Genomic DNA, 25358 nt, shown 5'->3' on the forward strand with positions numbered 1-25358 from the left:
TCAACTTCCTCGATTCCATTTGATGCTCCGTCCACTTCAACTCATCTGAGGGACAAATCAAGATCTCCCATTAAATCTATTGATCCTTCTCTCTCAACTTTACAAACTTGATTAACTCTAAAGCTGGATTTTATGCCACTATTACCTTATCCGACTTGCAATGTATTGCATATTTAATCATTTGGTTCCACTTCTCTGTAGTTCTATTGGTTGTTCTTTGTGTTCATGCCTTTACATGTTTAGTTGTTACCATCACCTCTTGCTTTTGCTTCTCTTTGCCTGTGCTTATTCCATCTCCGTACTCTGGTATCCCCCATGGTACTCTTGTTCACTTACTTTCCAGCTAATCTCACCTCTACCCTTCTGCCATTACTTATTCTTATATATCCCTTTTTACCAAACTTATGTACTCATATATGTTCTTTCCTCTATTGTTGTCTCCCCTTCCTTATGTTTTTCCCCTTGTACTCCAATGTTATCACTATATTTAGTAATTAGTATTCCATTGACGTTTTTAAATTTTTAACATCGTACTTATGGCAGTATATAAATGTTTTATTATTCTTTGCTTTTTACTCTACTTTTGCCATTATCTTTCTTATCTTTACAAATGTCTATAAAATGTATCACATGGAATGTTAAAGGGCTGGTTCATCCTATCAAACGTAGCAATATTATCTCCCAACTTGCTAAGCAAAAACTCGACATTGTGTGTCTCCAAGAGATGCATTTGAGTTCAGATAGCGAAAACCTCAAGATTAGAGCCCTAAGGGTCAGTCATACACTCTTTTTGACTGCTTTGGATAAGAAGGGTGGAGTTTCTATATTAATTAATAAGCATTTGAACTTTTCATTGGTTAGTGAAGAAAAAGTCCCTGAAGGCCGATGGATCATTTTGGACGCAATCAATAACAACTTACCTGTTACCATTATTAATGTTTATGTCCCCAATGCTCCCAACCCCCTTTTTTGGTCCAATTTTATTACAAAACTCTGAGATAAGAGCCCTGACAAGCTCATTTTTTGTGGTGATATGAACCGGATTCTTGACTTTGCCCTTGACTATAATTCCTCTTCGAATTTTCTCAACTCCAAATCTTGGAACAGTTTCCTAAATTTATTACAAAACCTAAACCTAATTGACTCCTGGCACATCTGTCATCCTGCCACTAATGATTTTACATTCTATTCACCTCCCCATCAATCCTTTTCCAGGTTAGACTATATTTTTGTTAGTTCCTCACTAACCTCTACCATTTTAACCCCTTAAGTGCCATGGGTATTTCTCCCCAGTGCCAGGGCCTTTTTTGGTGATTTCGGTATGTGGCCATTCAATGGCTTGTAACTTTTTTGTTACATGAGGTATCTCAGCCAAATTTTGCTCCTTTTTTCCCACATGTAGGCGGTCGTAACGCCACCCAGGAATCCTAGGTTGCTGTAGGGGGGTGAGAGAAAATAAGCAAAAAGGGCGAAAATTTGGGTTTTTTTCAAAAAATGCCAATAAAATGATGTACAAAGAAACCTGTGGTTTTTTCCTTGTAAGAGCTAGGAACGAATGGTTTGCTGTGCTGAATTCCCCAATTTCCTGCCTTTCAAAAACAGGTTGAGTGGAAACGAAAAAAAAAATGTTTTATGTGTTATCAACCGTTTTGTGAGAGGTAGGCGATTTTGGCCATTTTTGCCAATTGGACATGCATGGACGGAATGGAAGTAAAGGGTAGGAAAGCCGAATTGGAGGACAGAAAGGCAAGTATTTCTGAAAAGTAGACAAAATTCCAAGTTTCGGAAGGGGTGATTTGCGTAGGTCAGGCAACAACTAGGTTGGGGAAACTGCCATAGATTGGGGGAAAAGCGGGAAAATGACCGAAAAAAAGGTATGTTTGGACCTGGTTGGCTTGGTACGGCAATGGCTTCTATGAATTTTGAGAAAAGCAATGCTCCACTACATTCCCCCGACTCTTGCAGTTAGGAGAGCACACATTTTTTGTAGTGTTTTACAAAACAAGCAATACCACAAGCCAAACACTGAGCCATGGTACACAGGAGTTTTAAGCTCACGGCCTGAACAGACGGGAAAACCAATGTGGTAAGGAATGTCAAGCATACATTTTTTGAAGGAGCACAGGCAGTCCTTTTCAAGGGTAAGTGACTTGTGCAGGTTACAAAAGTGTATGGTGCCTAAGGCAGCGACTAAATGTAGGTCACATTTGGGAAATGAAAGGGTTGTGTGACAAAGGCCACCAGCAAATGGGTCAAAACGTTATGAAAACCACACAAACACAACACATGGCCTACCGTCCCGCGTTCCCACAGGTGTCCCGATGAAAATGGTACCTCACATGTGTGGGTGAACCTACCTGGCCGCCAAGGGGAAAGCCTAAAACAAAAGTAACCGCAAGTCTGTTTTCAGATCGGAATTTGAGACGCTCTGCCGACTGGCACAACATACAGATATGGGCCTCGGGTGTCTAAGCCACCGGGGAAAACAGGGAACCCCATGCATTTCCGAAAAGAGGACACCTGTGGGAATCTGCAGGGGTGTGATATGCCCAAATCGCCCCAGAATTTATTACCCAGGCACCCCCGCAAAGTCTGAAATGTGGGAAAAAAATGCATTTTCCGCACATGTCGCTCGGCTCACCCATCGAAACACACCCCCAACAAAACATAGCCTACCGTCCCGCGTTCCCACAGGTGTCCCGATGAAAACGGTACCTCACATGTGTGGGTGCACCTACCTGGCCGCCAAGGGGAAAGCATAAAACACAAATAACCCCAAGTCTGTTTTCAGACCGGAATTTGAGACGCTCTGCCGACCGGCACAACAGACAGATATGGGCCTCGGGTGTCCAAGCCACCGGGGAAAACGGGGAACCCCATGCATTTCCGAAAAGAAGACACCCGTGGGAATCCACAGAGGTATGATATGCCCAGATCGCCCCAGAATTTATTACCCAGACACCCCCGCAAAGTCCGAAATGTGGGGAAAAAAATGCATTTTCCGCACATTTCGCTCGGCTCACCCATCGAAACACGCCCCCAACAGCACATGGCCTACCGTCCCGCATTCCCACAGGTGTCCCGATGAAAACGGTGCCTCACATGTGTGGGTGCACCTACCTGGCCACCAAGGGGAAAGCCTAAAACACAAGTAACCCCAAGTCTGTTTTCAGACCGGAATTTGAGACGCTCTGCCGACCAGCACAACATACAGATATGGGCCTCGGGTGTCCATGCCACCGGGGAAAACAGGGAACCCCATGCATTTCCGAAAAGAGGACACCCATGGGAATCCGCAGAGGTATGATATGCCCAAATCGCCCCAGAATTTATTACCCAGACACCCCCGCAAAGTCCAAAATGTTGGGAAAAAACGCATTTTCCGCACATTTCGTTCGGCTCACCCATCGAAACACGCCCCCAACAACACATGGACTACCGTCCCACGTTCCCACAGGTGTCCCGGTGAAAACGGTACCTCACATGTGTGGGTGCACCTACCTGGCCGCCAAGGGGAAAGCCTAAAACACAAGTAACCCCAAGTCTGTTTTCTGACCGGAATTTGAGACGCTCTGCTGACCGGCACAACATACAGATATCGCCTCGGGTGTCCAAGCCACCAGGGAAAACAGGGAACCCCATGCATTTCCGAAAAGAGGATACCCGTGGGAATCCGCAGAGGTATGATATGCCCAAATCGCCCCAGAATTTATTACCCAGAAACCCCCGCAAAGTCCGAAATGTGGGGAAGAAAAACGCATTTTCCGCACATTTCACTCGGCTCACCCATCGAAACACGCCCTGTGAAGATACTGGTGGGGGGTGCCTGTAATTCCACTCTCTATATGGTAGAGGAGAGACACAGAGGAACCAAGCCAAGATTCTCGAGCGGTAGCACTGGATGAGTAATCAAGGCCTAGCTTCTCAGGAGGTGATGGAGGCTGGTTCTTAAGTACAGTGTAGTCCCCGAACCCCCACAAGGAATGTCCACACACTGTATCACTGAAAACACAGTCTCTATATAATTAATATTCAAATGGTATGTACACGATCACAATAACGCACTTTGTACTCGGAAATCAACAATGATAAATATATACAATTCTAAAGTGGTACCACCAATGTTATCAAATCTCATTAAAGTGCATCAACTGTACGGTTAAAATGTCACGCAGATCAATAACGAGGAAACCAGCAATAGAGATAGGAAGGAACGCAAGATGGTTGAAACAATAGGCAGATTTCTGACCCCTACCCCTAGGCACAGTTCTGTGCGGAGATCCCCCCCACCTGGGCAACCTCTAGATAAAGATATATAGCACAAGCCTTATTTCCTCCTATTAAGGTTCTACCCCCCCAATGTACCTGGTGGAGTAGAGTTATTCGAAGACGCGTTGAAGGATCCTTCTTGAGTGACTCCCTTCAAAGCAGGAGCCACGGATCGTTGAGAGGCATCGAGGAACTCGGCGTCGGGGAATCGACGGCCCTTCTTGAGTGCCCTCCCTTTAAGGCAGGAGTCACGGGTCGTCGAATGTCTGACGGAGAACAGGTTGAACTACGGCGGTGAAGTGGCAGCTTCATTCCTAGCGGTGCTCATCGACGGCGGAGCGTTGGCGTCCTGCAAGGAAGAGGCGTGCGGGGCACCTCGGTGACGATAGTTCTGGACCGCAAAGAGAGGATGAAGAACTGTGGCCCAGCAAGGGCGTTGAGTCGTCGCGTTTCTGTGGTCTTTTAGGTGGCGGGAAACCCACCGGCGGATGCTCCTCGGCGCATCGACGGTCGGGCCTACTCCAGCGGGATAAAGCGGGCGACGATGCAGACGAGAGCGTCCGATGATCAAGGGAAGTTCTTAGGCAAACAAGAGCACGGTGGCTCCGGTTGGCGACGGCGGTCGTCGACAGTGGCGGACAACAGTCCGGGTGCTTCTCTTAGGGATTCCGCGGCAGTCCCAGTCTCCGGTCGGCAGCCTGTCGTAGGCCTGTCTACCAGGGAGCGTTGCACGATAGTCCCTCGTACCTCGGGAAGAGGCCGCCTTACCAGGTCCTCACTGGGTCAGTCCTTGGAGACACAGCAGCTTTCAGACTGTGAAGGAGAGCAACAGCAATTCTTCTCTTCCAGCAGGGCTTCAAGGTCAAGCTTCAGTTACTCCAGTTACTCGTAGTGGACTTCAGCTTCTGAACAATTTCCAGTGGTGAGAGGTCCCCAGATATACTATTCTGTCTCTCATCCACACTGGTAGGTCACACTCAGCAGCCAATCATCCAGAAGGGCATTCATACAGTCAGTCAGCCAATCGGGCACGCAGTGCATTCAGGCCATCCTCCTCCCACTCAGGCACTCACAACAAGGAATGTGGATTGGGACAAGTACCCAGCCATTCAACACTACACACTGCATTCAGGCCAGTTTCGGGCAGGGCTGTCTCAGTCTTTGTCTCTCATACCAGAAACCAGACAACCACAACAAGAAGTGCATATTGGTCACACACTCCATTCACCCAGGTCCCACCCATTGGAGGTACCCACAACATACAGTCACTGGGAAGGCTCCAGCTAGTCTCGCCAGGCCTTCACAACAACACCATATATGGCAGTTCTATCCAACAGCCAGTCAGGGGAAAGGGACAGAGTGAGGGCTTCCCAGGACTTTGGGAAAACAAGGTAATAGGTAATAGAAAGCAAGAGGCCACAGGGGCCATTTTGTTTTCCATCAGGAATCAACGGATCCCAATGGCAGGGCCGGGGTATCCCAAAATGGAGGATACTCCGCGCACCTGTCAAATTCAGCATGGAGCTGCCACCAGCCCATACCCTGCTCTGCGGGCCACTCACAGGTGCCCAAAACATACACTAGGGGCACAGGGTTGTACCCCCCACCCATGGGTATCCCACGGGTCCGTTCACCAAACCAAAAGAGAGAGAGTTGCACCGCCAGGAGTCCCACATGAACTCCTACGCGGAAAACACGACAGAACACACGATAAAAGGCAGTAAAGGACAAGGATACGGAGGCCCTGTCCCTCCGATAAATTTCCAGCATCACACGCCCCCAACAGCAAATGGCCTACCGTCCCGCGTTTCCACAGGTGTCCCGATGAAAACGGTAGCTCACTGGTGTGGGTGCACCTAACCGGCCGGCAAGGGGAAAGCCTAAAACACAAGTAACCCCAAGTCTGTTTTCTGACCGGAATTTGAGATGCTCTGCCGACCGGCACTACATACAGATATGGGCCTCGGGTGTCCAAGCAACCGGCAAAAACAGAGAACCCCATGCATTTCCAAAAAGAGGACACCCGTGGGAATCCGCAGAGGTATGATATGCCCAAATCGCCCCAGAATTTATTACCCAGTCACCCCCGCAAAGTCCGAAATGTGGGAAAAAAGCGCATTTTCCGCACATTTCGCTCGGCTCACCCATCGAAACACGCCCCCAACACCACATGGCCTACCGTCCCGCGTTCCCATAGGTGTCCTGGTGAAAACGGTACCTCACATGTGTGGGTGCACCTACCTGGCCACCAAGGGGAAAGCCTAAAACACGAGTAACCCCAAGTCTGTTTTCTGACCGGAATTTGGGGTGCTCTAACGACCCGCGCAACATACAGATATGGGCCTCGGGTGTCCAAGACACCGGGGAAAACAGGGAACCCCATGCATTTCCGAAAAGAGGGCACCCTTGGGAATCCGCATAGGTATGATATGCCCAAATCGCCCCAGAATGTATTACTCAGACACCCCCGCAAAGTCTGAAATGTGGTGAAAAAAACGCATTTTCTGCACATTTCGCTTGGTTTACCCATCGAAACACGCCCCCAACAACACATGGCCTACCGTCGCGCATTCCCACAGGTGTCCCGATGAAAACGGCACCTCACATGTGTTGGTGCACCTACCTGGCCGGCAAGGAGAAAGCCTAAAACACAAGTAACCCCAAGTCTGTTTTCTGACCGGAATTTGAGACGCTCTGCCGACCGGCACTACATACAGATATGGGCCTCTGGTGTCCAAGCCACCAGTGAAAACAGAGAACCCCATGCATTTCCGAAAAGAGGACACCCGTGAGAATCTGCAGAGGTATGATATGCCCAAATCGCCCCAGAATGTATTACCCATTCACCCCCCGCAAAGTCCGAAATGTGGGAAAAAAACGCATTTTCTGCACATTTTGCTCGGCTCACCCATCGAAACATGGCCTACTGTCCCGCGTTCCCACAGGTGTCCTGATGAAAACGGTACCTCACATGTGTGGGTGCACCTACCTGGCCGCCAAGGGGAAAGCCTAAAACACAAGTAACCCAAGTCTGTTTTCTGACCGGAATTTGAGACGCTCTGCCGACCGGCACAACATACAGATATGGGCCTCGGGTGTCCAAGCCACCTGGGAAAACAGGGAACCCCATGCATTTCCGAAAAGAGGACAGCTGTGGGAATCCGCAGAGGTATGATATGCCCAAATCGCCCCAGAATTTATTACCCAGACACCCCTGCAAAGTCCGAAATGTGGGGAAAAAAACGCATTTTCCGCAAATTTTGCTCAGCTCACCCATCGAAACACGCCCCCAACAGCACATGGCCTACCGTCCCGCATTCCCACAGGTGTCCCGGTGAAAACGGTACCTCACATGTGTGGGTGCACCTACCTGGCCGCCAAGGGGAAAGCCTAAAACACAAGTAACCACAAGTCTGTTTTCTGACTGGAATTTGAGACGCTATGCCGACCGGCACAACATACAGATATGGGCCTCGGGTGTCCAAACCACCGGGGAAAACAGGGAACCCCATGCATTTCCAAAAAGAGGACACCCGTGGGAATCCGAAGAGGTATGATATGCCCAAATCGCCCCAGAATTTATTACCCAGACACCCCCGCAAAGTCCGAAATGTGGGGAAAAAAAGCATTTTCTGCACATTTCGCTCGGCTCACCCATCGAAACACGCCCCCAACAACACATGGCCTACTGTCCTGCGTTTCCACAGGTGTCCCGATGAAAACGGTACCTCACATGTGTGGGTGCACCTACCTGGCCGCCAAGGGGAAAGCCTAAAACACGAGTAACCCCAAGTCTGTTTTCTGACCGGAATTTGGGATGCTCTACCGACTGGCGCAACATACAGATATGGGCCTCGGGTGTCCAAGACACCAGGGAAAACAGGGAACCCCATGCATTTCCGAAAAGAGGGCACCCATGGAAATCCGCATAGGTATGATATGCCCAAATCGACCCAGAATTCATTACCCAGACACCCCCGCAAAGTCCAAAATGTGGGGGAAAAAACGCATTTTCCGCACATTTCGCTCGGCTTATCCATCGAAACACATCCCCAACAACACATGGCCTACCGTCCCGCGTTCCCACAGGTGTCCCGATGAAAACGGTACCTTACGTGTGTTCGTGCACCTACCTGGCCGCCAAGGGAAAAGCCTAAAACACAAGTAACCCCAAGTCTGTTTTCTGACCGGAATTTGAGACTCTCTGCCAACCGGCACAACATACAGATATGGGCCTCGGGTGTTCAAGCCACCGGGGAAAACAGGGAACCCCATGCATTTCAGAAAAGAGGGCAACCGTGGGAATGCGCAGAGGTATGATATGCCCAAATCGCCCCAGAATTTATTACCCAGACACCCCCGCAAAGTCCGAAATGCGGGGAAAAAAATGCATTTTCCGCACATTTCGCTCTGCTCACCCATCGAAACACGCCCCAAACAACACATAGCCTACCGTCCCGTATTCCCACAAGTGTCCTGGTGAGAACGGTACCTCACATGTGTGGGTGCACCTACCTGGCCGGCAAGGGGAAAGCCTAATACACAAGTAACCCCAAGTCTGTTTTCTGACCGGAATTTGAGACGCTCTGCCGACCGGCACAACATACAGATATGGGCCTCGGGTGTCCAAGCCACCGGTGGAAACAGGGAACCCCATGCATTTCCGAAAAGAGGACACCCGTGGGAATCTGCAGAGGTATGATATGCCTAAATCGCCCCAGAATGTATTACCCAGACACCCCCGCAAAGTCCGAAATGTGGGGGAAAAAAACTCATTTTCCGCACATTTCACTCGGCTCACCCATCGAAACACGCCCCCAACAACACATGGCCTACCGTCTCGTGTTTCCACAGGTGACCCAATGAAAACGCTATCTCACATGTGTGGGTGCACCTACCTGGAGGCAAGGGGAAAGCCTAAAACACAAGTAACCCCAAGTCTGTTTTCTGACCGGAATTTGAGACGCTCTGCCGACCGGCACTACATACAGATATGGGCCTCGGGTGTCCAAGCCACGAGGGAAAATAGGGAACTCCAAATTTTTCCGAAAAGAGGACACCCGTGGGAATCCGCAAAGGTATGATATGCCCAAATCGCCCCAGAATTTATTACCCAGTCAACCCCGCAAAGTCCAAAATGTGGGAAAAAAACACATTTTCCGCACATTTCGCTCGGCTCACCCATTGAAACACTCCCCCAACAGCACATGGCCTACTGTCCTGCGTTCCCACGTATCCCGATGAAAACGGTACCTCACATGTGTGGGTGCACCTACCTGGCCGCCAAGGGGAAAGCCTAAAACACAAGTAACCCCAAGTCTGTTTTCTGACCGGAATTTGAGACGCTCTGCCGACCGGCACAACATACAGATATGGGCCTCGGGTGTCCAAGCCACCAGGGAAAACAGGGAACCCCATGCATTTCTGAAAAGAGGACACCCGTGGGAATCTACAGAGGTATGATATGACAAATCGCCCCAGAATTTATTACCCAGACACCCCCGCAAATTCAAAAATGTGGGGAAAAAACGCATTTTCCGCACATTTCGCTCGGCTCACCCATCGAAAAACACGCCCCCAACAGCACATGGCCTACCGTGTCGCATTCCCACAGGTGTCCCGATGAAAGCGGTACCTCACATTTGTGGGTGCACCTACCTGGCCGCCAAGGGGAAAGCCTAAAACACAAGTAACCCCAAGTCTGTTTTCTGACCGGAATTTGAGACGCTCTGCCGACCGGCACAACATACAGATATGGGCCTCGGGTGTCCACGCCACCAGGGAAAACAGGGAACCCCATGCATTTCCGAAAAGAGGACACCCGTGGGAATCCGCAGAGGTATGATTTGCACACATCGCCCCAGAATTTATTACCCAGACACCCCCGCAAAGTCCGAAATGTGGGGATAAAAAATGCATTTTCCGCACATTTCGCTCGGCTCACCCATCGAAACATGCCCCCAACAACACAAGGCCTACCATCCCACGTTCCCACAGGTGTCCAATACGGTACCTCACATGTGTGGGTGCACCTTCCTGGCCGCCAAGGGGAAAGCCTAAAACACAAGTAACCCCAAGTCTGTTTTCTAACCGGAATTTGATACGCTCTGCCGACCGGCACAACATACAGATATGGGCCTCGGGTGTCCAAGCCACCGGGGAAAACAGGGAACCCCATGCATTTCTGAAAAGAGGACACCCGTGGGAATCCGCATAGGTATGATAGGCCCAAATCGCCCCAGAATTTATTACCCAGACACCGCTGCAAAGTCCGAAATGTGGGAAAATAAACGCATTTTCCGCACATTTTGCTCGACTCACCTATCGAAACACGCCCCCAAGAACACATGGCCTACCGTCCCACGTTCCCACAGGTGTCCCGATGAAAACGGTACCTCACATGTGTGGGTGCACCTACCTGGGCACGAAGGGATAAGGCTAAACCACTGCTATCCCCCCCAAAGGGTTTGGGGAGCCAACCTACAGATTTAGGCCTGGGGTGTTGCAGCCACCAAGTAAAACAGGGACCCCCATGCATTTCTGAAAAGAAGACACCCGTGGGAATCCGCAGAGGTATGATTTGCGCAAATCGCCACAGAATTTATTACCCAGACACCGCTGCAAAGTCCGAAATGTGGGGAAAAAAACGCATTTTCCGCACATTTTGCTTGACTCACCCATCGAAACATGCCGCACAGCACATGGCCTACAGTCCCGCGTTCCCACAGGTGTCCCGATGAAAACGGTACCTCACATGTGTGGGTGCACCTACCTGGCCGCCAAGGGGGAAAGCCTAAAACACAAGAAGTAACCCCAAGTCTGTTTTCTGACCGGAATTTGAGACGCTCTGACGACCGGCGCAACATACAGATATGGGCCTCGGGTGTCCAAGCCACCGGGGAAAACAGGGAACCCCATGCATTTCCGAACAGAGGACACCCGTGGGAATCCGCAGAGGTATGATATGCCCAAATCTCCCCAGAATGTATTACCCAGACACCCCTGCAAAGTCCCAAATGTGGGGAAAAAAATGCATTTTCCGCACATGTCGCTCGGCTCACCCATCGAAACACGCCCCCAACAACACATGGCCTACTGTCCCGCATTCCCACAGGTTTCCCGATGAAAACAGTACCTCACATGTGTGGGTGCACCTACCTGGGCGCGAAGGAATAAGGCTAACCCACTGCTATCCCCCCCAAAGGGTTTGGGGAGCCAACCTACAGATTTAGACCTGGGGTGTTGCAGCCACCAAGAAAAACAGGGACCCCCATGCATTTCCGAAAAGAAGACACCCATGGGAATCCGCAGAGGTATGATTTGCGCATATCGCCCCAGAATTTATTACCCAGACACCCCTGCAAATTCCGAAATGTGGGAAAAAAACGCATTTTCAGCACATTTCGCTCGGCTCACCCATCGAAACACGCACCCAACAACACATGGCCTACCGTCCCACGTTCCCACAGGTGTCCCGATGAAAACAGTACCTCACATGTGTGAGTGCACCTACCTGGACACCAAGGGGAAAGCCTAAAACACAAGTAACCCCAAGTCTGTAATCTGACCGGAATTTGAGACGCTCTGCCGACCGGCACAACATACAGATATGGGCCTCGGGTGTCCAAGCCACCGGGGAAAACAGGGAACCCCATGCATTTCCGAAAAGAGGACACCTGTGGGAATCCACATAAGGAAAAGGTGTCCCGATGAAAATGGTACCTCACATGTGTGGGTGCACCTACCGGGGGCGCAAAAGGAAAAGGGTACCCCACTGGTAACCCCAAGCCTTTCGCCACTGCCCATTTTGTTGATGTGGGCAACCTACAGATTTGGGCCTAGGGTGACGAAGCCAGCAAGGAAAACAGGGAACCCCATGCATTTCCGAAAAGAGGACACCCGTGGGAATCCGCAGAGGTATGATATGCCCAAATCGCCCCAGAATTTATTACCCAGACACCCCCGCAAAGTCCGAAATGTGGAGAAAAAAATGCATTTTTCCCACATTTCGCTCGGCTCACCCATCGAAACACACCGCCAACAAGACATGGCCTACCTTCCCGCGTCCCCACATGTGTCCCTATGAAAACGGTACCTCACATGTGTGGGTGCACCTACCGGGGGCGCAAAAGGAAAAGGGTAACCCACTGGTAACCCCAAGCCTTTCGCCACTGCCCATTTTGTTCATATGGGCAACCTACAGATTTGAGCCTAGTGTGTCAAAGCCAGCAAGGAAAACAGGGAACCCCATGCATTTTCCAAAGGAGGACACCCGTGGGAACCCACACATGGCCAAATTGGAGGGGCGGCCCATCTCATGTAGCCCTCCCCATGGGCAGAAAATGGGGGTGGCAGTCCTGCACTCCTCCCTGGGCTCAGGCGTCCGTTCCTAGGAGCAGATATCTGGTCCCAGGGAGGGCTGCATGACATGGCACCCACTCCATTGCGGCTGGGGGGGAGGGGGTCAATGCCCCACCCCATTAGAAACTTCCTAGACCCTTTGGGGTGCCCCACAGCCCCCCCTAAAAAGCGTTCCACCATTTTCCTTGTTTTTCTTTGTTTAAGAAACTTGCCTTATTGCAGAGGGGCACATTGGTGTGCCTATCTGGCCCCGGGGTGCCCACACCTTACTGCCCCACTCACTCGGTGGCCTGTCCCACCATTTTTTGGGGGTCCCCCCTCCCCCCTCACCCCAAATGGGTGGCAGGGGCACCTCATGCAGGTATCCCTGGGCCTCCTACAAACAGCTGCGTGAGGTACATTTGGGGTGGGGGGAGAGGGCCCCCAAAAATGGTGGGACAGGCTCCCAATGCATGCGGCAGTAGGGTTTGGGCACCCTGGGGGCAGGTTGGCACACTAATGTGCCCATCTGCGCCAAGCGAAGTTGGGTAAACAAAGAAAATAATATAAAATCGTAGCCTGCTTTTTAGGGGGGGCTGAGGGCCACCCTTGTAACTTTCTTTATTGGTTTTAGTACAATGATATGATAAGGCAATACAAGACCGTGCACCGGTCGACGTGACCCCTTATCCCCCCTCCCTCCCTTGGACCGTCTAATGTCTTTGTTGTTCGGCACTCGAGGCTGCTGTTGAGGAATCCGGTTGCTCGTGGCAGTTTTGTGTTGGTGGTGGAGACTGTGAGATCGTGTCGTCGTCTGCGTTTAACAGGTATGCTATGTAGAGGCCCCAGATATCTGGGGGGCCTGCGTGGAGGGGCAGAGTTCGTAAGTAGTTCATTTCGGCATCTTGACAGTAGGTGACATCGTATAGCCACTGTTTTAGTTTGGGTGGCGGACCTCTGCCCCAGTTGCAAGCTATTCGTCTGCGTGCCAGGACAAGGAGTAGGTTTGCCAGTTTTCTGGTATATTCTGGTAATTGGTTGGTTAGGCCCAACATGGTCAGTGTTGGGTCGGGATTCAGTTGCACTCCGATTGTGGCTGAGATCTTCACTAGGACTGCTGTCCAGAACGCTCCTATTTCGGGGCATGACCATGCCAGGTGGACAAAGTCGGCTTCCTGGTGCCTGCAGCGAGAGCAGGAGGAGGATATTGTCGTCCTCTGGGCGTGTAGTTTTGCTGGAGTGTGGTAGACCTGATGAACAAAGTTGAAGTGAATCTGTCTGTACCTTGTGTTTATTGCCACTTTCTTTGTGAGACGAAGTATGTATGACCAGTCTTCGTCGGGTATCGTCATGTTCAGAGCTCTCTCCCACCTAGTTCGAGCTTTTGAGCAGCGAGTTAGTTTTTCAGTTAGCAGGGCTTTGTAGATATTTGATACCAGGCGGCCGTCACCTTGGGCTTGTATCACTCCATGGAGCAGTGGCCAGGTTGGAGGTTGGAGTGGGAATGTGGCAATGATGGTCTGCATGGCGTGTCGAGTTCGGTAGTACATGAAGACGTCCAGGGCGTTGTCTCCACCTTTGTCGCAGGCTTCTTGAATCGACAGGAATGTGCCGTTCGGAAACAGATCGCCCAATGAGTGGATTTGCAATTTCTTGTTCCAAAGCTGGAACACTTTTTCTGATGTTATAGGTGTAAAGACTGGTAGGGGGTGTCTGTACTTCCGCTCTCTATATGGTAGAGGAGAGGCACAGAAGACCCCAGCCAAGATTCTCTATAAGGTAGCAATGGACGAGCAATCAAGGCCTAGCTTCTCAGGAGGTGATGCAGGCTGGTTCTTAAGTACAGTGTAGTCCCTGAACCCCGACAAAGGAATTTCCACACACTGTATTACTGAAAACACAGTCTTTATATAATTAATATTCAAAGGTATGTACACGATCACAACAACACACTTTGTACTCGGAAGTCAAGAATGATAAATATATACAATTCTAAAGTGGTACCACTAATGTTATCAAATCTCATTAAAGTGCATCAACTGTACGGTTAAAATGTCACACAGATCAATAACAAGGAAACCAGCAATAGAGATAGGAAGGAACGCAAGATGGTTGAAACAGTAGGCAGAATACTGAACACTACCACGAGGCACAGTTCTGAGTGGAGATCCACCCACCTGGACAACCTGTAAATAAGATATATCACACAAGCCCAGTCCATATGTTCAATAGTCTCACTTCTTCCTATTAAGGTTTTACGCCCTTAATTTACCTGGTGGAGTAGAGTTCTCTGACGATGCGTCGACCGATCCTTCTTGAGTGCCTCCCTTTCAGGCGGGAGCCACGGATCGTCGAGAGGTGTCAGGGAACTTGGCGTTCGGCGTCGGGGAATCGACGGCCCTTCTTGAGTGCCCTCCCTTTAAGGCAGGAGTCACGGGTCGTCGAACGTCTGACAGTGAACAGGGTGAACTACGGCAGGGAAGTGGCAACTTCGTTCCTAGCGGTGCTCGTCGACGACAGAGCGTTGGCGTCCTGCAAGGAAGAGGCGTGCGGGGCACATCTAGTGACGATAGTTCTGGACCGCAAAGAGATGATGAAGAACTGTGGCCTACCAAGGGCGTCGAGTCGTCGGCGTCTCTGTGGCCTTTAGGTGGCGGGAAACCCACCGGTGGATGCTCCTCGGCGCGTCGACGGTCAGGCCTTCTCCAGCGGGAGACAAGCGGATGACGATGCAGACGAGAGCGTCCGATGATCAATTAAAGTTCTTAGGCAAACGGGAGCACAGCGGCTCCGGTCGGTGGCGGTGGTCGTCGACAGTGGCAGACAACAGTCCGAGGGCTTCTCTTTGAGATTCTGCAGCAGTCCCCGTATCAGGTTGGCAGCCTGTCGAAGGTCTGTCTACCAGGGAGCGTTGGCAAAGATCAGCTGTGCACGATGGTCCCTCCTAGCTCGGGAAGAGGGCGCCTTACCAGGTCCTCTCTGGGTCAGTCCTTGGAAACACAGCAGCCTTCAGATTGCGAGGGAGAGCCACAGCACTCCTTCTCATCCAGCGGGGGTTTCAAGGTCAAGCGTCAGTTACTCCAGTTACTTGTCGTAGTGGACTTCAGCTTCTGAACACGATTCCTAGCAGTGAGAGGTCCCCAGATATACTGTTGATCTCCCATTCATTCCGCTGGGTCACACTCAAGTATCCAATCACGACTTCGGGCATTCATGCAGGCAGGCAGCCAATCAGGCACACAAGGTATTCAGGCCATTCACTTCTCTCCAGACACTCACAACAAGTTATGTGTATTGGGACAAGTACCGAGCCATTCAAAACTCCAAGCTGCATTCATGCCGGTTTCTGGCAGGGTTGTCTCAGTCATTGTGTCAACCACCAGATACTAGACACCCACAACACAGAATGCATATTCGTCACACACTCTATTCATCCAGGTCCCACCCACAGGAGGTACCCACAGCATACATCACCAGGAAGGCTCCAGCTAGTCTGGCAGGGCCTTCACAAACAACACCATATATGGCATTTCCACCCAACAGCCAGTCAGGGGGAAGGGACAGAGTTAGGGCTTCCCAGGACTTTGGAAAAACAAGGTAATGGGTAATAGAAAGCAAGAGACCACCGGGGCCATCTTGTTTTCCATCAGGAATCAACTGATCCCAATGGCAGGGCCGGGGTATCCCAAAATGGAGGATACTCCGCGCACCTGTCGAATTCAGCATGGAGCTGCCACCAGCCCATACCCTACTCTGTGGGCCACCCACAGGTGCCCAAAAACATACACTAGGGGCACAGGGTTGTCCCCCCACCCATGGGTGCCATAAGGGTATCCCACGGGTCCGTTCACCAAACCAAAAGAAAGAGAGCTGCACCGCCAGGAGTCCCACATGAACTCCTGTGCGGAAAACACGACAGAACACACGATAAAAAGCAGTAAAGGACAAGGATACGGAGGCCCTGTCCCTCCGATGCATTTCCAGCATCACAAAAGGTATCCCTGGAATGCTTCTTACCGGAAGGAGGGGAGAGTATCTGGTTTGGATTCCATTTCTTTTAGCGATTTTTTTCCAAATCGTGTGCGTCGTGACCATTGCGTTCATCAGTGTTGAAGGTGTCGGTGGTTCATTAAGTATGACTGCACGAAGTAGGTAGGGTGTTGCCAGGGCTCTTTCGATTTGCACATGTGGCCGGATGAAGTGTGTTGCATACCAATGGCTCAGGAACTGGGCTTGCGCTGCCCAATAGTAGCCTTCTATGTCGGGTAAAGCCATTCCGCCTTGCGTTATGGGCAGGATCATAATGCTGTGTGCTATTTGGGCAACCCTGCCCGCCCAGACGAGGTCGAGAAGGATGGACTTGATTCGTTGTAAGAATTTTTGCGTGAGTAGTAGAGGGATATTTGTGAAGAGGTAGAGTAGTTTGGGGAGGATTACCATTTTCACTAGGGACACTCTTCCCCAAAGTGTGAGGGGAAGCGTTTTCCATCTGTTCACTTTAGCTTGGATAGTGTCGAGCGTCGTCTCGTAGTTGTCTTGCATAATGTCAGTGCTGGATCTGGACATGAGAATTCCCAGGTACCGGACCTTCGAGTGTTGCCAGTGGAAGCCAAAGTCGTCTTGAAATTCTTTGGTTGATTCTGTGAGAGGGAAAATTATCGGTTTTGCATTATTGATTTTTAGTCCTGAGAAGTTGCTGAATTTGAGGACTGCTCGCATCAGCGGATTCAGGTTGTCGTGTGGGTCGCGAAGGAAGAGTGCTATGTCGTCAGCATATAGTGAAACCACCAATTTGTGCGGGCCGAAGGCGAGATCCCTCTGTAGATGATAGAGCCTTAGATCGGACGCTAGGGGTTCCATGACCAGGGCGAAGAGCAATGCTGACAGCGGGCAGCCCTGTCTGGTCCCCCTGCGTAAGAGGATTTCGGAGGAGCTTTTCTTTCCAAGTTTAATTTTAGATGTTGGGTGCTTGTAGAGGAGGCCTATCATTTGGATAAATCGTTTGCTGAGGCCCATTCGTTCTAATATTGCAAATAGAAAGGGCCATTCCACAGAGTCAAACGCTTTCTCAACGTCGAGAAGCACTGCTACCGCTTGGTTTTCTGGGTTAAGGGCCTCCATTGCTCCGAACATTCTTCTGAGGCCGAATGATGTGTTTCTGCCTGGGACGAATCCTGCTTGGTCCGCCAGAACCATTGCGTGCATGTGTGGCATCAACCTTCTAGTCAGGATTTTTGCAAAGATTTTGTTATCAAAATTTATTAACGATATGGGCCTGTAGGAGGCGCAATCTTCCTTGGTTTTGCCTGTTTTGTGTGGGAGAATGATATTCGCCGTGTAAAGTGTTGGTGGTAGTTGGTCTTTGGCTATGGCTTCTTCGTAGACCTGGAGTAGGAGCGGGGCTAGAATGTCTGTGAAAAATTTGTCAAATTCACCTGTTAGGCCGTCAGGTCCTGGGGCTTTGGTGCTCGATAACTCCTTGATGACTTCTAGGATCTCTGCCGTAGTGATGGGTGCGTTCAACGGCTCACGTAACTCGGCACTCGTCCAATATAGTTAGGTTGTATTTAGGTATTCTGTTATCTCGGTGGGCTCCCTGGAATAGTTGGAGTTATATAGGTTTTGGTAAAATTTGCAAAATGTTTCTAATATATCATCCTCAGAGTACACAAGGGTTCCCGATGTGACCAGAACCGCTTCGACTGTCGTGGGTTTTCGTTCTGCAGTGATCAGTCTTGCAAGTAGTGCACCCGGTCGTTGCCCTTCCCCATACTGGCGGATTTTGTGGTGACTTGCTAGGAATTTGGCTTCTCTGTCTGCTAGTGTTCTGAATGTTTCCAATTCTGCCTTAAGTGCAGCTAGCGATCTGGGCGTATTTGTGGCTGTTGCTGCTTGCTCAAGTGTTTTGAGGCGATTTTCGCATGTGTTTAGTTCTTCCTTCAACCTCTTTAGGATCCGTTCTCTTTTGCTAGGCACACTCCTCTGATGAAACATTTCAGTGTCTCCCAGAGTGTTCCCGGCGATGCTACCGTGCCTTGGTTTGTCTCAAGAAATGTGCTCAGTTCAGAACGCAGTTCATCGGCAAAGAGTTGATCTTGGAGGGCTCTGTGTTTGAATCTCCATTGGGGGCTGAGGGCCACCCTAAATTGCCAGCGAATGTTATACTGCAACAGGGGGTGGCACTCACCCCCCCACCCCAAATTGAGGGCCCCACCTCATGCAACCCTCCCTGGGGGCAGATATCTGCTCCTAGGAAGGGGCATCTGACCCCAGGGAGGGATGCATGAGGTGGGCCCCCCCCCTCTCTGACGCCATGGAGGGATGCATGAGGTGGGGCCCACCATTTGGGTTGGGGGGGGGAGGGCCATCCCCGTTACAGTAAAACATTTGCCAGCAATGTAGGGTGCCCCTCAGCCCCCCTAAAAAGCAGCCTACAATTCTGTATTATTTTCTTTGTTTACCCAATTTTGCTTGGCGCAGATGGCTACATTAGTGTGCCAATCTGCCCCCAGAGTGCCCAAACCCTACTGCCCCATCTATTGGGGGGCCTCTCCCACCATTTGTGGTGGCCCTCTCCTCACCCACACCGAACGGAGGGGGGCACACCATGCAGCCCTTCCTAGGAGGCTCAGGGAGGGCTGCATGAGGTGTCCCCACCAGCCATTTGGGGTGGGGGTTAGAGGGCCACCACAAAAGGGGAGGCAAGACCCCCAATAGATGGGGCAGTAGGGTTTGGGCACCCTGGGGGCAGATTGGCACACTAATGTGGCCATCTGCGCCAAGCAAACTTGGGTAAACAAAATTAATAATACAAAAACGTAGGCTGCATTTTAGGGGGGGGCACCCTAAATTGGCAGCGAATGATGTACTGCAACGGGGGGTGGCCCTCACCCCAACCCCACCCCAAATGGAGGGCCCCACCTCATGCAACCCTCCCTGGCGTCAGATAGGGGAGGCCCCACCTGATGCATCCCTCCCAGGGGTCCGATGCCCCTTCATAGGAGCACATATCTGCCCCAGGGAGGGTTGCATGAGGTGGGGCCCTCCATTTGTGGTGGGGGGGTGAGGGCCGCCCCCGTTGCAGTACATCATTCGCTGCCAATTTAGGGTGCCCCTCAGCCCCCCAGCCTACGATTTTGTATTTTTTTTGTTTACCCAGGTTCGCTTGGCGCAGATGGCCACATTAGTGTGCCAATCTGCCCCCAGGGTGCCCAAACCCTACTGCCCCATCTATTGGGGGTCCTGCCCCACCTTTTGTGGTGGCTCTCTCCTCACCCACACCGAACGGAGGGGGGGGGCACATCATGCAGTCCATCCTAGGAGGCTCAGGGAGGGCTGCATGAGGGGTCCCCCCAGCCATTTGGGGTTGGGGGGAGAGGGCCACCACAAAATGTGGGGCAGGACCCCCAATAGATGGGGCAGTAGGGTTTGGGCACCCTGGGGCCAGATTGGCACACTAATGTGGCCATCTGCGCCAAGCGAAGTTGGGTAAACAAAGAAAATAATACAGAATTGTAGGCTGCATTTTAGGGGGGCTGAGGGGCACCCTAAATTGGCAGCGAATGATGTACTGCAAGGGGGGGTGGCCCTCACCCCAACCCCACCCCAAATGGAGGTCCCCACCTCATGCATCCCTCCCTGGCGTCAGATAGGGGAGGCCCCACCTCATGCATCCCTCCCCGGGGTCAGATGCTCCTTCCTAGGAGCAGATATCTGCCCCCAGGGAGGGTTGCATGAGGTGGGGCCCTCCATTTGGGGTGTTGGGGGGAGGGGTGATTGCCACCCCCATTGCAGTACAACTTTTGCTGCCAATTTAGGGTGCCCCTCAGCCCCCCCTAAAATGCAGCCTACGATTTGGGATTTTTTTTTTGTTTACCTAAGTTCGCTTGGCGCAGATGGCCACATTAGTGTGCCAATCTGCCCCTAGGGTGCCCAAACCCTACTGCCCCATCTATTGGGGGTCTTGCCCCACCTTTTGTGGTGGCCCTCTCCTCACCCACACCGAATGGAGGGGGGGGCACATCATGCAGTCCTTCCTAGGAGGCTCAGGGAGGGCTGCATGAGGTGTCCCCCCCAGCCATTTGGGGTGGGTGGGAGAGGGCCACCACAAAAGGTGGGGCAGGACCCCCAATAGATGGGGCAGTAGGGTTTGGGCACCTTGGGGCCAGATTGGCACACTAATGTGGCCATCTGCGCCAAGCGAAGTTGGGTAAAGAAAAAAAAAATACAAAATCGTAGGCTGCTTTTTAGGGGGGCTGAGGGGCACCCTAAATTGGCAGCAGATGTTGTACTGCAACGGGTGGTGGCACTTTCCCCCTCCACCCCAAATGAAGGTCCCCACCTCATGCATCCCTCCCTGGCGTCAGATAGGGGAGGCCCCACCTCATGCATCCCTCCCTGGGGTCAGATGCCCCTTCCTAGGAGCAGATATCTACCGCCAGGGATGGTTACAAGGGGTGCCCCCCTTTCTACTTCGGTTGGGGGGGGAGGGCCACCCCCCCTCTTTCAATCAGTATAAAATCCATGGTGGCTAGTGCCCTCCACCTCCACCCCTACCCCCACCCCCTTTTCCCATCATTCTTTTTTTTTTTACATTCCCTGGGCGCAGATGGTCCGCCATCTGCCCCCAGGGTTCATGTGCATGTGCCCCCATGCTTTGAGGGCCACGGGGGGGGAGAGGGCTGCCTACTTGAAGCAGCCACCTCCCCCCAACTCACAAACAAATCAATGGTGGTCCAGTGGGTTGCTGGTCACAGCGCTCTGCGCTGATCCGTGACCAGCAATGCGTCATATCAGTGGTGTCCATGGAAAGGGGAGAACCTCCCCTTTCCAGGGACACCACTTTTTGTCATATCCCTGGTGGCCTAGTGGGCCCCAGGACCCCAAACCCCCTCCCGCCTCCCCCATCCCTCGATTGTTTTTTTTCACCCCTGGGGGCAGTAATCATCTGCCCCCAGGGGTCTCTGGTGCTGTGGCCCCATGCTTTGGGGCCACGGGGGGAAGGAAGTCGCTTACCTAGTAAGCAGCCCCCCTCCCCCACGTCACAAACGGATCTGTATTGATCCGGTGGCATTGCGGCCCATGGATCGCGCGCCCTGCGCCCGATCCGCGGCAGCAATGCCACACAATGTGTATCGTTGGAAAGAGGAGGATCTCCCCTTTCCAACGATACCCGCCTCGATCTCCGGCTTGAAATACATCCGGAGATCGAGGCGGAACAAGAAGGTCTCTTACCTTCTCTCTTCCCCGTAGCAGCCGAAAATGGCTGCTGCGGGGAATTTAATTTCAGTTTCACGCCGACGTGCGTTACGCACGCCGACGTGAAACTGAAGGTAATCCAGCCCCCTGGCAGTGAGGGGGGACCTCCCCCTCACATAGCCCGGGGGTTGGATTACAGTTTTGCTCGATCCCTGCGTTGCAGGGATCGAGCAAAACAGAGTGCCTTAACCGACGAGCCGGCTCGTCGGTGGCAACCTGGAGCGCTTGCCATCGACAAGCCGGCTTGTCGGTGGCACTTAAGGGCTTAAACTCTGAAATTGGCCCCATAACTATTTCAGACCCTGCTCCTGTTTCCACCACTCTTGAATGGGTACCCATTATTATATTTTCTCCAAGATAGAGATTTAATTTATTTCTGCTTAAAGACAAATCCTTCGTAGATAAAACAAATTCTTTCATTAAAGAATTCTTCTTTAATAACCGTCCTGAGTACACCTCCATGAATAACAACTGGGACGCTTTTAAAGCAACCATTCGCGGTTTCATAATTCAATTTGTTGCCATTAAAAAACAGCAATCTGAACTCACTCATAACACCCTCTTAGCTTCAATCAAACATCTTGAGCAATCCTACTACGCAAACCCGGATACTAACACCATGAGAGCTCTTAGGACTAAACATATCGCTTTCAACAAGATTTGAAGTGATAAAGCTGCTAACTCCATACCTAGGTCTAGAACTAAACTTCACAAAGGATCCAACAAAGCTGGCAAAAAGCTAGCCTCTAAAAAAGAAAAAAGAAAAATCCCTTATTACGCATATTCTTTCTTCTGATGGAAACAGATTAACTAAACCAAAAAACATAAACAATGCCATTCTTGATTTTTGCTCTAATCTATATACTTCCTATCCCTCGATTAGCACTTCTGAAATCAATTCTTTCTTCAAAAAATATAACAAAAGAAATTCTCCAACCCGGTCGACCTATCTCCCCTTGATACACCTATCTCCCTTACTGAAATCAAACAAGCCATACTCAACCTCAAACCCAATATAGTTCCGGCCCCTGATGGGTTCACCACAGATTTGTCCAAAACTTTCATTGACTGAATTGCACCAAAACTTTTAGAATTGTATTCCTACTTTGTTGAAATTGGTCAAAGCCCTGGCTCCTTTTGTGAGGACCTTCTATTACTTTTTCCCAAACCTGATGAAGACCCCTCTTTAATTAAGTACTACAGGCCCATTTCTCTTATCAATTCTGATTCAAAGAGTTTTGCTAAAATCCTTGTAAAATGCCTAGAACTATACCTTCCCAAACGTATACACCCTGATCAATCTGGTTTTATCAAAGATATTCATGCTCCATCTAATTCCAGAGGCTTATTTAACACACTTTCTTATTCTCAAAACTCTCATGACCCTTTAGCCCTCCTTGCCCTCGACGCTGAAAAAGAATTTGATCGTGTCTCTTGATCTTTCATGTTCCACTCTCTAACTTGGCAGGGCCTCACTCCATATTTTAGCAATCTAGTCAAAGTTCTTTACTCTTCTCCTACCACCCGTATCCTCATCAATAATTCTCTCTCCTCCTCCTTTTGAATTGAAAAAGGAACTCGCCAAGGCTGTCCCTGTTCTCCCTTACTATTCAATCTCGCTTTAGAACCCCTTCTTGAAAGCATTAGAATGAACACTAGCATCAAAGTTATTTTTATAAATGATATGGAAATCAAATTATCTGCTTATGCAAACGATATCCTACTCTACCTCTCTAATCCTGCCTCCTCCATCCAACATTTAATAACTACCATAAATAAAGTTTCCATCATCTCTGGATACAAATTGAATTTTGATCAATCTGAGGTCATGCCTCTCACTAATGCTTGTAACCCTACCAATGGCCCTTTGTCTGGCTTGTCATGGCAGCCCTCTGATATTCAATATATAGGACTTCTCATTGCTAAAGATATTCATACTACTATTCATCTCAACACTAACCTTCTAATTGAAAGAGTTACAGAAATGACTTCAAGATGGTCGCCTCTTTTCTTATCTTGGTGGGGAAGCCTTGATACTATTATAATGATGATCACTTCCATTATCCTCTATTCATTATTCATGATTCCCACTGTAATTCACACCTCTTTTTACGAAAAACTTGACTTCCTTCTTCTTAAATTCCTATGGATTCATAAAATACTGTCCATTGCCATCAATAAATTATGACTTCCCAAATCTTTGGGAGGAGTCAAATTCCCTTCCAATTATATCACAAAGCTTTTGTCCTAAAAATATTAATCATCTTTAAACAGTTTGAATCCCACCTTGATAGTGCTCCCCTCTGGATTAATATTGAAGCTAGTTTTATTTCCCTGCGCTTCCTTTCCCACTTCTTAATGACCTCTTCCTGGGCCAACATCACTATTTTCCCACCACTACACCTCTTTCAAATTATCTGGAATAAACTCCTCATCAACTCTTTCTCTAAAACCAACCCGGGCATCATTTTTCTCTGGTTCAATAAACACAATTCTACCACATCTAATCTCATCACTATTTACAGATGGTACTCTTCAGGCATCAAATTTATCAAACAACTCTTCCACAATTCAGAAGTAATCCCCTTTCTGCAGATTTGTTTGCAATACAATATTCCTGCTTCAGATCTCCCCTTTTAAACATCCCTCATCAAGTCAATTACTAAGTCCTTGTCTACTCTCAACCAAAAATCCCCATCACCTTTTTTGAAATTTCTTAATTAACAGTCCCTCTATTAGTGCTGCCAAACTTTATATGTTCCTGAACGACCCCCCTTCTCCCAACTCACTCAATCCTAGTATTATTAGACAGTGGGAAATTGATTGGGACCTACAACCTACCCCTGATCATTGGACCAATATTTTGAGAATATGTCATTCTACATCCACTGCTGCCAATCTTACCCAAACCTATTTTTTTCATTTTTCATCATGCTTTTCTTACTCCTCTGCGTATCGTCAAAGCTGTAGATAGTTTATCCAACAACTGTTGGTCATGTCTTGAACCTAATGCACACTTTACTCATTTAATTTTCAAATGTAAACATGTTCATGCTTTTTGGTCCATGATTTGGTCACGCATGCAATCAATCTTTCATTTAGCAGAACCTCTAACGCTTGCTAACCTTATTATTGGTTCTATTGTTAATCCAGCTACAAGAAAGATTGATTCTCCTACTCTGTTTAATTTGTTCATAAGTATTGCTTTTCAAAATATTACGTATAATTGGAAGAATGCAACTAGCCTACCTTATAATACCTGGTGGAATTCTGTTTGCTACACCCATCGGATAGAAACATGTCATTCTTCTTCTTTTGACATTTTGTATACATTTAACAGAAAATGGAATGTGTTCATACAATATCTCAACACTCATGATTAAGGGGGTAATTCATAGAATTCAGCGCACAAGTGGCGCACGCGGCTGGCGCACAGTGTGCGCATGCGAATCCCTGCGCCAGCCGCGTGCACTAAAATCCATTTCCGCACA

Source organism: Ambystoma mexicanum, chromosome 4p, assembly GCF_040938575.1.
Source record: "Ambystoma mexicanum isolate Mex_15411 chromosome 4p, UKY_AmexF1_1, whole genome shotgun sequence".
In the NCBI taxonomy this organism is placed as follows: Eukaryota; Metazoa; Chordata; class Amphibia; order Caudata; family Ambystomatidae; genus Ambystoma; species Ambystoma mexicanum.